This window comes from Lepisma saccharinum, chromosome 13, assembly GCF_977018435.1.
Source record: "Lepisma saccharinum chromosome 13, izLepSacc3.1, whole genome shotgun sequence".
In the NCBI taxonomy this organism is placed as follows: Eukaryota; Metazoa; Arthropoda; class Insecta; order Zygentoma; family Lepismatidae; genus Lepisma; species Lepisma saccharinum.
The window spans coordinates 22,160,914-22,178,571 of record NC_139241.1 but is presented as its reverse complement, the minus strand read 5'-3'; the positions used below and the strand labels follow the sequence as shown (position 1 = coordinate 22,178,571).

The window sequence follows — 17,658 nt, the reverse complement described above, 5'->3', positions numbered from 1 at the left end:
TACATTTAGTTGATCTGGGTCGGTCTCTTTATCTGCTATTAATTGTGTTACCACTGGATCTTCTCTCTGCATTTGTCTGATATCTTTGATTTCTCTCTCCGTGTTATTTATCTCTTTATGAACCTGGGCAACTGCGACGATGGCTCCTTCTTCTATGATCTCTCTTTCTTTCGCTGATAATGAAGTAGATGGAATACGGCTAAGACAATCTGGTGCGCAATGCAATTTTCCTGATTTGTGAACAATGTCGTAGCTATATTCTTGCAATCTTATCGCCCATCGAGCTAATCTTCCTACAAGATCTTTACATCTTTTTAACCAACATAGGGCATGACTGTCTGTCACGACTGTAAACTTTTGATCTATTAAGTACGTTCGGGAGTGTGTGATTCCAAACACTACAGCTAATGCTTCTTTTTCCGCAATAGAGTAATTTTTCTCTGGCCCGTTCATGGTCCTACTAGCGTAAGCTATCGGATTTACAATCCTCTTCTTTGATAACGGGTCCTTTGAGTTTGGTCTACTTTGACATAGTACTACACCTATACCAGACTCTGAAGCATCGGTGTGCAGTTCTATAGGGATACCTGGTTCAAAATGTCGTAATACAGGAGCATTCATCAAACATTCTTTCAGTTTCTCAAACGATCTTCTTTGCTCTTCTCCAAAAATAAATTCTTGGTCTTTTCTTGTAAGCTTTGTAAGCGGTTGTGCAAGCTGACTGAAATCTTTGACGAATCGTCGGTAATATCCGCACATTCCTAAAAATCTACGAATCTCTGTGACATTCCTAGGTTCCGGAATTTCTCTGATTGCTTGTACTTTCTTGGGGTCGGTTTTAACTCCGTCTCTCCCTATTATGAATCCTAATACTTCCGTTTCAAAATATCCAAAATGGCATTTAGTTGGTGATAGTCTTAAATTAGCACTTCTTAGTCGTTTTAACACTTCTGACAGGCGATATACCATCGTTTTCCAGTCTTCTGCGAAGACTATCAAATCATCTAAGTAAACTGCAAGGCTGTTCCACTTCATCGAAGCAAAAATTTGGTCCATGCATCGCTGATACGCTGCTGGAGCTCTGTGTAAACCAAATGGCATTCTTTTCCAATGATACAAACCATCTCCCGTGATAAACGCGGTCTTGGGTCGATCTTCTTCTTTAATTGGAATTGACCAATATCCTGAACGACAATCTAATGATGTTATGTACTTGATATTTCCCAAAAAGTGTATGATATCATCTATACGTGGTAAAGGATAACAATCTTCTTCTGCAATGGCATTTAATTTTCGGTAGTCTATACAGAAGCGAATCTCGTTATTCTTCTTAGGTACTAACACTACAGGTGAAGCATAAGGTGATTTACTAGGTTCTATGACTCCTATGTCAAGCATTTGTTGAACTTCTTGCTTTATAAACTCACGCTGCTTCGGACTCGTCCTATAAGGCGGTTGACTTACAGGAGTTTCCGTCTTCAATGGCAGGGTAAATTCATAAACGTCTGTTTCTCCTAGCTGATCGGCAGTCCATGCTAAACAGTCTTTATAACTTGTCACTAAATCGAGAACTTCTTTCCTTTGAACTGGTGTCAATTCGAGATTGATGTCTAACTCTTTTGCTAGGTCATGTTCATCTTCTTTCCCTGGAGTGGTTCCACTGTGTAACACATCTAAATCCACTGCATAACAAGATTTCACTTGGGGTTGCGTTAGTGGTGAAAGACATTCCAATTTTCCTATCACTGTTCCGGATGGGATATTAACACTGGTATAACCCATGTTAATTATTGGCACAGCTTTGAGCTCGGAAGGTTTCACTAACATTCGTGGCACTAAACATCTAAACTGATTGTATAGACCATCAGAAGGTTCCAATAAATATTCACAATCACTTTCCTTTAAAGTCGTACATGGATAAGTTACGGCGATCTGCGTATGCTGACGAGATGGAAGAAACGTATTGACCATCACTTTAAACACTTTCTTTTCCTTTCTCCTCTTTCTTTTCTCTTTTCTGGCTTCTAAACTAGTTTCAAAATTATCATCAAAACCTGAATGTTTCAAAGAAGGTATATTTACCTGATCATCTGGTGAAGAAGTCGGATAATTCAAAATCTCTGTAGCTGGTGGCTTTCCAATAGGTGATCCAACACAACGTGAAGACTCACTAAGTTCAGACTCACTGTGGATTTGCTTTGAGTTACTCGAAACTTTAAGTTCAGTGCTATCTTGCGTTGCTGTTTGCGTACGCACTTGGGTGCGGTCGGTGTTCCTTGAGATAGCTTCTGATTGGTTGATTCGCTCATGTGTTCTGTTGCCAGGAGGGAAACGTGAAGGCGTCTTTTGCGCGCGCAACTGGGTGCGGTCGCAAGACTCGACGGTGTTTCCTGAGTGGCTAAGTCCTGATCGCTGATGTGGCGTCACTGCGTTGCTACCGGACGTTATCACGTGCTTGCTGCCTAGTGGCGTGATATTTTGGCGTCGTTCTGACATCACGTGGGCATCAAAGGTTGGCTTTAGGACGCTTTGCTTAATAGGGAAAGCGTTGGCTTGCTTCAGCCTCTTGATAATATTAATGAGCTTAGTTAACATTATCTGACTAGGTTTTTCTTTATTTTGAACGTCACTATCACTCCTCATTAGGGATCCGCACTCCTTATCTACACATGGTGATTCTTGATTAAAACTTTCTTTTAGTTGGGAATGAAAACTAACAACTTTTATAAGACCAGAGTATGAAGGAATATTGCCATTACTGTCCATTTTTACCAACGGAATTTTTCTTTCCATTTGCCGGAATTCACTGGGACGCTTTAAACATATTTCCTTTGGACTGATCCATTTCACATACTTATTAAAGAAATCACTACCAAGTAATACAGGGGAGAACTTTTCTCCTCTTTTTGGTTCCATTAAAACGAAGTTTATCCACATTTTTACGCCGTTTGCTCTAAAGTATACTCTATGGACTGGATATAAATCTGAATCTGTGTCAAGCAAGGTTCGAATACTCACTAAACCTATCCTTTTACTGTTGCTAACAAATTTCTCTGGCAATAATGCAGGATTAATGATACTAATTTCTGATCCTGTATCTAATAAAGCTAATTCCTTTTTTCCAAATAAATGTACATATAGATGTGGTCTCGGATAACGGTGAGACTCATATATCACAGACTTTAACGGGTTCTCTATTGGTTGTAGGGGTTTTACATAGTTCGCCTGATTTACGAAGCGACCCCCATCTCGCTTCGTTCTTACTCGTTTGGGGTTCGAACGGCATGGGCAAGTGCGTCATTACCCTCCGTCAAACGCGTTTTTCCAAGCAATTCTGACACTAACATCTCGGCTAACATTTCGTTTACCTGATGTTCTACTGGTTTCTGTACTACCTCTTGAACACCTTTTTGATTTCTGAAGGAAGTTTGATTACCTGTGGGTGTTCGGTTATCGAATTCGGACCTTCTTCTTTGTGGGCATTCTCTTGCATAATGACCAAAATTTCGACAAGAGAAGCACTGTATGTTACTCTTATCGTTGTTTCTCGAATTCTGATTTGCATTTATACCTTTATCATTACGATTATATTGATTAAAAGTACCTCGGTAATTGTTACCTCTATAATTATTTCCTCTAAAAGTATTGCCTCTATACTCGTTTCTAGGTGGCATGGCTACTTCCGCTGTGAAAGTGCGCTTGGGAAAATCATTTCTAGGTGGATTCCTAAATGTCCTACCTGTTCCTCGCTGATAATGATTTTCTTGTCTTTCTGGCCTGGGCCTAAGATTATATCTGGTTTGAAAGAACTTACTCTGCGATACCTGTTGGTTCTGGGGTCGTTGCATTATTTGGTTTGGTGGGCGATTCTGTGCTTGATTAGACCCTTGATTAGCCTTAATAAAGTTTTGTCCCTTATTATCAAAAGATGAAAGAACATCTTTCTCTTTTTGTTCAGTTACCTTTTTCTTTGATAACGCACTATTAGTTAACGAAGCCTGCTTTTTAGCTCTTTCCATTAATCGAAGGTTATTTAGCAAATCACTTAACGATTCCGGTCTCATGGGGACTAGTTTCTCAACTTGGTCCTCACTGAGTCCTCTATAAATATAGTTCATTTTGCTTTCAGTGTTCATATGTGGGTCAGCTCTCTGACACAATTTCAACATAGAGTAGTAATACTACTCTATTGTTTATTCATCACCCTTCTTTCGTGCACTAAGTTCGATCAAAGCGTCGCCTTCTGGATAGACAGGTGGAAAGGCTTCTTCCAATTTTGCTTTTAGTTCAGAAAACAAATTTAATGCCTCTAAGGTGCTCTTATGCAATTCCCAAAAATCAGATGCGCTATTCTTTAAATACGCTGGAAGGTACTTTATTTTATCCCTTTCGGACCATCCCAATATGGTTGCTACCCTTTCATAGGTCTGAATAAACTGTCTGACATTTTCACCCTTATTTCCTGAAAACGTGTCGGGCTGCACGGACGGTACTCGCCCGTGACATGGAACTGACGTTGTCATTGTACTAGTGCTTTCTGAATCGGTCGGCATTGTGACTTTTCTTTCTGCTATAGGCTGATTACATTCACTAAGGATACACGGAATTTCTATTTGTCTACGTGATGCAATTCTTTCGCTACGTCGTGTCTCTTTTATTTCTTGATCAGACATCCAAGTATTTCCAAAGTCATAGTTTCACTAAAGTCAACAAAGTGAACAAAGTGCCTTCTCACTTTTACTACTATTGGTGAGATGCTTTCTCACTTGTACTACTACTTTTGGTGAGATGCCCCGCACCTCCACCATTTAATATGTCACGAACCCTGACTCGAACCATAGACTTCCAAGTCTACCACTGGGCTACCCTCAGAGTCCGTGGGACATATGTTTGCCGGGGCTCACCAGGGATCTCACAGCCACTGCGCTCACCTGACACAGAACTAGGTTCTTGGGCTGTACACTCTTTTCTCATCTGTACTCCCGGCAGAAGAGTACAAGATACAAAGAGAAAAGGGCAATATGGGGGTTCCACCACTTAACTTCTAGGAGTTAAGAATTTAAAGCAATAGGCACTCACCATTTCTAATTTCTATAGAAATGAGACACTATTTCTATAACTATGACTGTTGGAGAAGAACTTGTATGCATTACCTTCTGAAATCAAGATAAATAAAAGAGAAACACAAAGATAAACTTAATAAACATATATTCTTTGGTTAAATGTTACAATATTAGTTTTTATACAGGCTTTACTGTATTCACTCGCCATGAGTGATGAATTGAATAGTACATATCGATCTGCTTGATCGAATCTCCTTTCTTGTGGAGTTTCTCGATGAACATTTAAAGTTACATGGGCTCGTTAGGCCTACTGGTACATAAAAATATACAAAAACACATACATTACCTTTGCAGCTATGCTCTTAGTGAAGTTGGCTTCATAACTCAGGCTTGGAACCTGAGTTCGAACTAAAGACTCTGAATACAATCTTCTCTCTGGCTCTGACTCGACACTGCGCTCTGGCTCTCACTGACTGACTCGACACTGACATTTGAGGCAAAACCTAAGCTTTTATACAACTACAAAAGGCTTGTCACTGGGTGGGGTCGTTTATTAACGCCATCTACTGACGTATTATTCTTTGAACTCTGACTTATGTTAAATCCTAAGAAATAGCAATTTTCTAAAGAATGGGGAAAGTTCCTATTACCATATATGAAAGGTTAATACGTTTGGCCTTTTGGGTTTGGAAGGTGGATGAGGAAATTATGGAAATCAATCATTCTGTTTGGCACATGAATGGTGTAACCTTATCAACTCTGCAAACAAACAGGAAGCTCTTTCTTTCTATCTGCGGCTGAGCTGGGATAACCCTTGACAGCGTGTGTTTTCCCTCCGGAAGACAAACAATGCCAGTCACCAACCACAGCGGGCAGACCTCTGACATATGCGGTAAACTTGTATCCTGTTATGGCTTTGCGCCAAGTTGATAAGCAAGTGTTTTCCTTGTCGAAGCAACTCTTCTAAGCCTCTTAAAAACTTACCATTGCCGGCTGGGCAATGCAAAATATAAAGGAAAGATATGGTTAAAGGGATATGGTAGTCGGAATAAAGTATTGAGTTCGATTCTGGTGGGTGACTAAAATTCTGGGTGTGACACTGCGCCCACACTGATTGCTGTTCATTAATTAGAAAGAAGAGATAAAATTAAAATTTTGGAGTGTGATATTTGTATTTGTATTTGAATTCTTTAGGGTCGTTACCGCCGCGTGCACAACTGCTGATCTGGCACACGTCCATGCAAGAGTGCAGCGTCTGCATTCCAGGGAGGGGACAAGGGATCACGACGGACAAGGAGCAATGTCCATGTGAAGAACGATGCTTTATTGTCGTTGCTTCTCTACATTATAAAATGGCATCCTATCACGCCCGTCTCACTACCAGGGGTCATAACTTTTTGTTTTATTACATTATTATTTAATTATTTAATCAATGTAACGGGAGTGATTAATGTTTATGAAACTAAAAATATCCCTTTATTACCTTCACCTGTTAAAATTATATATGTTTAAAGTACAAGAAATATAAACATTAATATATTACATAAGAAAAATAGAATATGTTTAATCATGCTAAGCGTACAACTTGTGTAAGTTAATTGAACGCAATGAACATACATATATTAGATGTTGTTAAATTATAATCTTAAATTGTAATTCTAATCTCAGTCCCGAGCTCAACTCCCAGGAAGTCCACTGGCTTCCAGCGGTGATTCATTTATTTGATCTAATTTGATCAGATAAGCTTTCTTAAGGAAATTAAAAATCTCCAGAAGGGAAGCTCCCGGGATGTCAGTTTCTTGTTTTGGGATTTTTTTTTTTTTAATTAATTTTTTAAATTTGTTTCTTTAGCATTTTTTGGTCCTCCCTGGGGATCGAGCTGAGATCATTTACTTAACACTGCCGTCCCTCCTAACACCGTTCCATCCGTCTCATGTACTTCCTGTGTCGCTCCCCAGGCGTGCGGGGTGGGTGGATTCTTCTTCTCTCGGCTGCCTCCTTCGTCCAGCGGCGACGCCCCGACGCACCCTCCGGCGACTGCTCTTCGGGGAGGGGCTCGGGAGGGGCCGCAGGGATTCCTCTCCTCGGATTCCTTCTTGGTGTTTCGGTGGGGGCTGGGCGGGGCAGGGGGGCAAAAGGTCGCCGGCGATTATCTCGCATGAATATCTTCAGCTCCGCATCGGACACCGTGTCTGCCAGAGCATTTAGTTTATCAAAATGTGGACTCCTTAGCAGATTGTAGACGTCCGTGTGGGGAAGTTCCCGCCTCGCTGCGATGATAATTTCGTCCGAAGCTTGGCAGAAAAATACCTTGTGCTCTGGGGTGTCGATTTCCGTCGTGCAGGACCTGCAGAGATCGTTGTCTCGTCTCTCCATTTTTAAAAGATAGGTGCCGTATGGGCCGTGGCCCGTGAGAAAATGGATCAAGCCCCTTGAGAACCCCTTGTTTTTATGCACCAAAGGCTCGTTCGTGTTCGGCATGAACTGGTAGAGTCTCCTACCCTTCTCGGAAGAGCTCCATTCCCTCTGCCAATCCTCTCTTACTCTTTGCTTTATGTCACGGAATGTTGGGTAGAAGTTTCCTAGCATCTCGGTTATCTTTATTTCGTTGCCCTTCCTGAAAAAGTAGGAAAGGGCCCGGAGCTTTATAATGTAATCCAACGGCAAGGTGCCCGTTACTGTGAGCAAGGCTTCGGTAGATGTTGTTCTGAATGCCCCGGTTAGCCTGAGCAGAACCTTTCTTTGCGACGATCTGAGTCTATGCACATATGTCGATTTCCCCAGGGATGTCGATGCCCACGCAGATGCACCATACGATACTATCGAGTCATAAATGGAGACCAAGTACGTTTTCCAGGTTGAGGGTGGCAGATGGAATTTGTTGGAGGCTATCGTGGCCACCTTGTTCATTATTAGTTCTGCTTTAGAGGTAATGGTTTCGATGTGCCTCTTGAAAAGCAGCCCCTCGTAGAGAGTGACTCCGAGATATTTTACTTCCTTCACTCTTTTGATGGAATTATTATTTATTTTAATTGTAGGGTTTCTGTTAAAACTTAATTTTCCTTTTAGTAAAACATAGTTGGTTTTATTCGCAGAAAGATCCAATTTGGCTTTGTTACACCATTGCGTCAATCTATTAAGAGCAGTAGAAGTGCGTGATTCAATCTCCCGTCTGGAATTTCCAGTTATCACCAGCAATAAGTCATCTGCATATGCAATACACTTGTATACTACCTGTAGGCCCTTCATGACTTGGAGACATGGTTCGAAATTAGCATTCCACAAGTGTGGACCGAGGACCGATCCCTGTGGGCACCCTTTAGATATAAGTTTGTTGATTTTTCCTTCTGGAAGAGATAAAAACACTCTCCTGTCGGTGAGGTAGTCAAGTAAGATAGTGTACAGTGTCCCAGGACAGTCCAAGTTCCGCAAAGTTTGGAAGAGGTGGGGCCACCAGAGGTTGTCGAAGGCCCCCGATATATCCGCCAGGACCGCCACTGCATATTTCTCATCAACCAAGCCAATCGTGTTTAATAGATTGTTTATAGCGTCTTCGGTAGATCTGCCTTTCGTGAAGCCGAATTGAATGTCTGAGCTGTTTGTTAAAGCTGTGAATTCCAAAAGTCTTTTAGTCAGTAATTTTTCGAATATTTTTCCCAATATGTTGATAAGACAGATCGGTCTGTACGACTTGGGGTGCGTTTCCTCTTTTTTCCCGTCTTTTTTAATAATAATAAGTTCAGATTCCTTCCAAATTTTCGGAAATTCCTTAACAATGAGACATTGATTGTACAGATACGTTAGGAAAGGGGCGATTGCCGGGGTTGCCATTTTAATGATTTCGGCAGGAATTTTGTCTGGACCCGGCGATTTTTTGCTTCTTGTGGCCGTGATTACAGTTATGACCTCCTCCACGCTGAAGGGAAGGAGGGGTCTGTTGTTGTTTTTTTCTTTATAATTACTTCTGATGTATTTATGGGTGTCGTTATCTTCATTTACGTTATCATCGGGAAGTAGAGTGTCAAGTAGCAATTCCGCTGTGTCTTGCAGGTCCTTGGTGTAGGTGCCGTCCTCTTTCTGCAGAGTTGTAAAACCAGTTCCAATCTTTATCTTGTCCATTGCAACCCTATAGGGGAGTCCCCATTTGTCATTTTTTAATTTTGATTCGACAAAGCGTTTCCAGCTATTGGTTTTAAAGTTCTTCAGCTCGGCTTCGTATCTGCTCTTGGCCCTCCTGTAGAGATCCAAGTTTATTACCCTCAGAGCGTGTATTCGCGTCCTCTGGTACAGCTTACGCGCTTTCTTCATGACTTGCTTTAGGTTTTTAAGTTTTTTGGGCCAGAGCTTACCAGATTGTCTCCCGCTGGACGATATTTTCGGGGTTGATTAATCTATTGCATTTTTTAGTTCTTCTGCCACGTATTTTGCCCATTCATGCACGGTCTTTGTAAAGTCCACCTGCGGTGGGAGATTTATTGCTTGCATAAGAAGCCTATGATTAGTTTTTCTCCAGTCGTACGTATTTTCGGCATTGCTTGTGTGTTTGTTGATGTCGGTTAATAAACAGAAGGTGATTATGTTATGGTCACTCATGGTTTCCATGTCGAAGACCTTCCACTCTCGCACTTTTCCTGAGAGTTTGTTGTTTGATAAAGTGATGTCTATGTTGCTGGACGCCCCCGCTCTTCCCCTGTACGTTCGCGGATTTCCAGGAGCATTTTCGACAAAGAAGTTGTGGCTCGCAATAAAATCTTCCATCAACTCTCCGTTAGGATCCGTTGTGTCGCCGTGCCACCAAGGGGAGGAAGAGTTCGCATCCGCAGTTATCAGTAATTTGTGGATGTTGTAGGCATCGCATGCTTCCCCAATCTTGTCAAGAAAAATTTCGAGGTTAGTGCTGAATTGACAATAACTATTTATAAGGATGAACATAAAGTTTTCTAGGGAGAGTTGTACACAATTAATGTGCGAGTTCGAAAATTGAGCGATTTTGGTTGGAATGATGTTCTTGTTCATTAAAATTATAGCAGCTTGTGGTTTCTCGCTGTCATGTAATACTTTTATTCCTGACGGTACGTATGGTATTTTACTATTAATAGTATACGGTTTTTGAATGGACAGAATATCAATTTTATTTATATTTGCGAATTCAAATATTTCCTGGGTAGCTAGTTTTGCACCATTGAGGTTGGCCTGTAAGACTCTTATTTGGCCGTTCATGGATGCCTGACGATCTGGTAACATTGCGGCCATTCTTTATGGTGGATAAACGCGACTCTTCCGTACGCCCTTGCGAAGTCAGCATAAATGTCTTCCAGCTCAAAGGGCACTTCCCTTCGTGAGAAAACCTTGTCAAGGAGTTCAAAGAGTTCATTTTCCGTAATTGGTATGTTATTCGACGCTAGAGTTATTTTGTCTATAGCCTCCGGATATGGAAAAGTAATGTTTCTGCCGTTCTTATGTTTATATCTGATTATTAGTCTCAGTGCGGTTGCCAGGTTATCTTTCTGTTCCAGCCGACTGAGGCGTAAAGACGTTTCGAAATCTTTATATATTGTATCTGGGTTTATGTTATTGAAAGTGAATTCCGGTGTAGGTGGGTTTAGGAGTGTCGGTTTGCAAAAATTAGGGTATTTACTGGAAGGTTGGAACTCAGGAGCATTGGGGTTGAGGTTCTTTTCTGAAGCAGAGGTTGTGTTTACAAGGTTTGTTCGCGGAAGTTCTGAGGGGGTGGGCTCCAGGTGCAGTTGCGCAAGAATGTTTGTTGGCAAGGGAGGGGAGGGAGTAGTCCTTTCGAGTTTAGGAGAATAGTAGATAGTGTGAGGTCTCTCGGGTGATTCCGATGGGGAATCGGGTGGGGTCATAAGTAGAGTTAAAAGATTGTTTGTATTAGGTTCATGGACTGGTGAGGCACAAACTGGTGATGGCGGGGTGGATGAGAAAACTGTGTGGCATTTCCGAGTAGGATGACTCCGGGGAGCCATATGGGGGGTTAAGTGTGGGGAAAATGCAAGGCAATGCGGTGAAAACGCTCATGGGTAGTCCGGGAATGTTTCGACTAATTATTTGGTAAGGTAGTCTCGCTGGAGGGGTGGATTGATTGTTGGTTAGGTAAAAATTTGATAATGGATTGTTATTGCAGTGAGTATTGCAATGCTCTGAGTTAAGTATTGTCGATTTTAGCAGGTTAATAATTAGATCGTCAATCGGTTTCTCTTCTTTAGTAGCTAAGATTAGTTTCCATTCTCTTATCTTTCTTTCTCTGTATGCTGCCGCCCTTGCTGCATCGCGGCGAACGCGGCTGGGTGTTTTCCTGTTCTTGGCCCTGGATGACTGTTTGCAGTTTGTCTTATAGTCCATAATCGGTTCTTTCAATTAGTCTTTGTAAATGAATGTTATATGTGGGCAGTCTTTGCCGTCACATTCTTTTTTCCTTCTGAGGCAGGGTATACACTTCTTTGGTTCTTCGATCCTGGGGCACTTATTTCTGGTATGCCCCTCGCAAGCACAGTGAGTCCAGATTTCGTTGTCCTTGCAGTTTTTGCTTATGTGTCCTAAATTTCCACATTTATGGCAGTTTGACACGGCAATGTAGTCTTTTATAGACAATGACTGGAAGGATATGAAAACCTGGCCTGTTTTTAGTAGGATCTTTCTTAAGTCAGGGGTAGCTTCGAATGCAATGACAATTTGCCCTGTTGCGTGGTCCTGTTTTAAATCTGAGATTAAACTTTTTGATGTAGTCCTCCCATGATATATGATTCTCTAAATTCTACAAGAAAATCTCCTCATAAAGCTCCGTTTCGGATTTATTTGAAGGGACATCGTAGACAATGAGAAGCGGATTTCTCTTTTTAGGAAATTCGGCCCTGATCTTGAGTTTGGCAAGTTCGCGATGATTTATTATCTTCTCTGCCCTCCGTTTCCACTATAAGCATTTTGTTAGTCGTCCGCATTTGCTTTATTTTAATACCATCCCTGGGGGGGGGGGGGGGTAATTGCCTTTGTAAATACCTCCTGCAGCTTTTTTGAATCTTTTGTTCGATTCTCATCTGATATGAAGACAGTGTGCTTGGGTTTCTGCACTGTCTTCTGTATTTGTGCAGTTTTCCCAGATTGTGTTACCTCCGGTTGGGCCAGCGTTTGAGCGTAGGAGGGTTTGGAGTCTGCTTTGGCAGTGCTTTGCAGAATGTCGCATGCCGTTTTTAGAGACTTGTTCTCCGCCACTGTGTCTTGGTGTACCTGAGCCATTTTAGCAACTATTTCCAGAATAGATGTCTTATTCTCTGATGCGATGTTCCTGTCTTTGGTTATCATCAGGTTTAGATCTAGTGACAGTTTAATGAAGAGTCCAAGCTGTATATCCGCAGTATCTGGAATATTTTCCATTATGGGGTTCATTGTATCCAATTCCCTTCCCTTTGCCCTTGTAATTACGGGGGGTGGGGGGCTTGACTGGGGGCCGCCCCCTATCTGCTGGTTTCTCTTCTTTCTTGGGTCCTCTAATGTTTCCTGGGAGCGCAGTCTTTTATTAACTACTGTTGTTTGTGAGTGGAGGCCAGACCGATCGGAGACCGGACCGCCAATTTGGAAGGATGGAGTATCATTTTCTCTTGTTTTATTCTGTGTGGGGGTTTTCCGACAGTACTTCAGGGTCTTGAGAGGTTCATTAGGTCCAGTTTATTTGCTTTACTTTACTTCACTTCTTGTGTCACTTGTGAAGATGGGGATGAGTGATGATTTGATGAATGCACACTGACAAACATCCATGCCTAGGTCAGGATTCGAACCCGGGATCCCTGGCATCATAGCGCGATGTGCTAACCACTCAGCCATGAGGGCCAGTCCATTAGATTTATAAATTTAATTTATCTGTGCTATTACTCTCGATGATTATACCATGATTTATTTATTAATATTTAATTTGAAAGGTGCATATCAATTACAGCAAAATAAATATATTTTTCAGGTGTTTTTGGTATTTTCACGAGGTGGTAAAAGCTACCTTTTGACCTATTTTCACCAGACTTTAAATAGCATGTGCATGATCTGCAACCTGGCCTAGCCTGCTGCACGTATGTGTGTATTTTTTAGTTGTTGTGTGTGAAATATACGGCAGTGTGTATTTATTTTCGTGCAAGAGACACATACTTTTTTTCTGCATGCCATGGAGTTGGAAAACTACCATAAGGTGTTCTCATGTGGACTGGTGCTGCTAATATGTCACATGACATAAGTATGAAAGGGTATGATGTTCTTAATGCTTTCATTGCTAGGTTAGGCACGTTAGGTTTATGGCTATTAGCATTAAAATTATTTTGGTAAATACTTCCAAACACCTAATCATGTAATTTCTGAAATACTCATTACCTGGTGACAGTAGTAGTCACTCCCATTTTTAATTTCAAATAACTTCTTAGCAGTAAGTTCATCAGCACTTAACAACACTGCAGGCTCGTCTTTGTGTCCACATTGTGAATCCGTGTGCTTTGCTCGTTTGCGTTCTGCGTGTGTATGGTGTATGAAGAACAGGTTCCAAAAACTTGTAGATAGTGAAATACGTTTATCCCCAGTAATAATTAAGTGCATCGTTCAAAACCGTGCTTACTCTTCAGGTAAATACCTTTTTCTTTTTACACTTTCTGTTCATGATAGCCCCACTAACCATTCACGGCTAGCCCCACAAACCATTCACGTTAGCTTCAAAAACCATGCACGGGTAGCTCCACAAGGTACCAGTTAGATATAGTGAAAACACATTTAACTCATTTATTTCCGAATTATTTACATTTGTACTTACCTTATATGCATAGTGGAACATTTTTCAACTTGGGATTATGTTTTTTCATTGAAAAAAGCGTAATTTTTCACATTACAAGTATTTATTGGTCGTTGCTAATTTGCTTTCATTACACACAATATGGCACGCAAATTTTGATTCACGTTGTCTATAGTCAGCTGATATTAAGTGTTTCCAAACTTATGAACTGAAAAATGCTGCACAAACTATTCACAAAAGGTTTTTAACCGAAAATTGATCCACAAACCATTCACGGAAGGTTAGGTTCAGTTAGGTTAGGCAAACATAGAAAATTAAATTGGAAAAAAACCGCTCACACATCATCTTGTACTACACTAACACTTATTAACTGAAAATGATGGTTTTTAGTCTAAAATTGATCCACAAACCATTCACGGAAGGTTAGGTTAGGCAAACATAGAAAATTAAATTGAAAAAAAAAAACCGCTCACACGTCATCTTGTAAAACTACCGTATGGTTGCTACACTGACAGGGGGTTACATTTTCGAACGCACTGAACATTTGATTCATGTAGTCGACGGTAATGGTGGCACGAGTTATCGTTCAACGGAGATACATAAATGTCGAAAATGACATTATTTACCGGCCGAATAAGTTGCATGAATGGAAAAAACACTCTTCCCAGCTTCCAAAAGTCCACACGAACTCAATTCCGTAAGTACTTTCCCCGTCTCTTCTCCTGTAGAAATGAAGAAATCTGTCTGAAGGATAGTAAACTAGTACCATAACAAGTATACCATTAGGAAAAGACAAAGGTTAAGACTCTACTTTACGTCCTTTTCCTAAGAAATACGTGTCATATATCGTTGGAAAGGTTATTTTACAAGGAATTCAACAACGTAAATCCTAAAGCGAGGAAAAATTACCTGGAGGAGGAAATCGATAAAATCCGATGTTTTCCGGATATGCGTAATTGAACGTACTGAGGAAATTTTTCGATGAAGCACATATTTAGGGGTGAAATGAGTGCTAATGGAACCTAACCTAACCTCGTAGGCATACCTCGTCCCCGTGAATGGTTTGTGGAGCGGTAACCCTTGTTATTTGAGACTGGCAGAAACGGTGCATTTATTCAACATGTATTTACAAATGTTAGGTCGAAATCTATATTTTAAACTTGGAAACGAATGTCTTTTTACAGTAGAGATAAACGAAATCTGCAGAACAATAAAAATGCTGCTAACTAATATATTTTCAAGATTAGCAAATCTATCGGAAGAAAGACCATCCAAAAAGGCCACGTAAAAATAGTTTTCCCTCAAATAAAACAGTCCTCCACCCCACGAACACTTCCAACTCTACACCTAACAAATCTACTCTATAATAAACGGATAATCTCCTAAAAAAAGGGGGGAGAGTTGTTTTTCAGGCAAAGATTCTGATTTGCAGATTTAAATTAAGCCTCAAAAATATAATCACTACCCTCCGAAAACGCGTGAGTGAGTCAAACAGTTTAGGATAGATGGAATAGTCTATCCGCACTGCAATGTACGCTAGAAAATAAAACGTTGATATTATACAAAAATAATAATAGTATTATTCACTTATATTCGAGGTCCAGCAAAGTAAATAAAACTTTGATATAATGCAAACAAGAATAGTATTACTCACTTATATTTTAGGTCCAGCAAGTATTTTATGTTATTTTTTCCTGAAGGATCGTTGATTCTTCGTGTAAATTCCTCTTCTCTAAACAACGTGGAGCTCCAATTCCGAAAAGGACTTCTTTCTGTGTTACCGGCTTTTACCTCAAACAAAACACAAGTGAAGTTCAAAGATTCATTCACGCTTCCAGCAAGAGGCAGTACGTCATTAATGCAAGGCCGCACGTCATTAATGTGTCCACCAATGAACAACGAGTTCGCATCAACCAATCGGATGGCTTAAAACTGGTGTGGCAGCAATCACTACCGTGGAAAACGGCACAGTTCTGCGCCCTCTGGCTGGTTCCACTCAAAAATGATCCGCTAGAGGCGCTGGTGTTGAACCCGGTGCTTGTTATTCGTCTGCTTATAATGGAAGTAAATGGAGTTTTAGCTGCAACGTCTGATTCTTTTACATGAAGCATTTCTATGAATGTGATAATTGCTATGATATTTGGTACAGTGGTCGCGAAGATATTAACGAACATTCTAGACAGTCGACCACGTCCTGTTATCGTCATACTTTCGTTAATAATACGGGAGAAAAAATACGTGTGGAATGCTCTTGGCAACTAATTTTTGGGTATGAATTAGGTTCATTATTATTATCATCATCATCATTTCTTTTAAAGATATGCACACTGAAGCATTTGTATTTTGGATATTTGCTGTATCTTTTCTTCCGCTTTAAACTAATCGCGGCGATGATGATAATGATGATTCCATGAAACGACAATGGGAACCCCACAAAACTTTCTTAATGCCATCGATATGAGTGTAAGAAAACTTTGAAACCAATGGGACAAGCGACACGGGATGTTCACACTGTCACACTAGTGACACACACTTCGAGACTGTAAAATAGCATTCATTGCACATTAGGGTCCAAACAGCAAACGACACGTTCATATGGCGTATTCGCGTGCTACTTGTTACTTCGGTCGGAAAGCTCCTTAACCCTGCGTTAGTCTGTTGGGGTGTGACAAACCCCAGTCGTACTATATTAGTTTATTTCTCAACGATTTGGCAACACTGAACTTTGTCCATCCGTGTACCTGGCAAGTATTTATCGTGGATGTTTGTAGTGTATTTGCAATTGTAGGTGCTGGAGCTGCTAAGTTGTTGTCACGTATTTGTTGGCTTTGGGGTTTGACATACCCCGCCAGACTAGTCACGGTTCTGTTTTTATGTACGGACTAAATAGAAAAAAGAGCCAATAGTTTATTTGTTATTGTTTTTTAGTGTCTGTGTATTCTGCAAACAATGGGTTCTGAAGTGGAACGTATTAGGCGATTGTTACAAGAATGCGAAGAAGTGGAATCGGATGTGGAGGGAGGTGAGGGTAGTGATTGTTGGTCGGACCATGCTAGTGAAAATGAACATAACAAAGATTCTGAAGAAGATGCGGATTTAGACAATACCGATAGTGTAAATGAGAATTTTTACGTAGGTAAGGACGGTACCACAAAGTGGAGCAATTCAGCACCACGTACGAATACAATAACAAGAGCGAGTAATATTATCAGAACACGTCTCCCATTGTACGAGGTGTGGCTAAGAACTGCAAAAGTCCTTCAGAATGCTTTCAGTTATTTCTTAGTGACGACACACTGCAGAAAATCGTAACACAAACAAATTCATAGACAATGCGTCCCAAAAGTATGGTGAACATGAGAAATATAAAGTAAAAAATACGTCATTAGTAGAAAGAAGAAGCAAACAGAGTAAATTTAGATGATTTGTGGGCGAGAGATGGTACTAGTATGGATATATTTTGGAGTACAATGACGTTCCAACGCTTCCGATTCTTACTCACTTCTCTCCGTTTCGACGACAAATCTACGAGAGCTGAGCGATCTCAATTTGATAAACTTGCACCGATAAGATATTTTTTTGAAACTTTCGTTGAGCAGTGTAAAGTACATTACTCTGTTGGAGCAAATGTAACAATAGACAAGCAACTCGAAAAGTTCAGAGGTAGGTGTCCCTTTCTGCAATACTTACCCAACAAGCCAGGCAAGTATGGCATTAAAATTTTTGCTCTTGTAGATTCAAGAGTCTTCTATTCGCAAAACCTGGAAATATATGCTGGTAAACAACCTGATGGACCGTTCAAGATCAGAAATTCTC

The 17,658-nt window shown here is 40.7% G+C and overlaps 1 long non-coding RNA gene across 1 annotated transcript in view; it reads right to left on the bottom strand.

The window, feature by feature from the left end:
- LOC145996965 (uncharacterized) overlaps window positions 1-15,603 on the bottom strand; it is a 34,328-nt gene extending 18,725 nt beyond the window's left edge. The window contains exon 1 of the long non-coding RNA XR_014442841.1: window positions 15,497-15,603. This is a non-coding gene — a long non-coding RNA (uncharacterized LOC145996965). The remainder of the gene's footprint in view (window positions 1-15,496) is intronic.
- Between the last annotated feature and the right edge of the window lie 2,055 nt (window positions 15,604-17,658).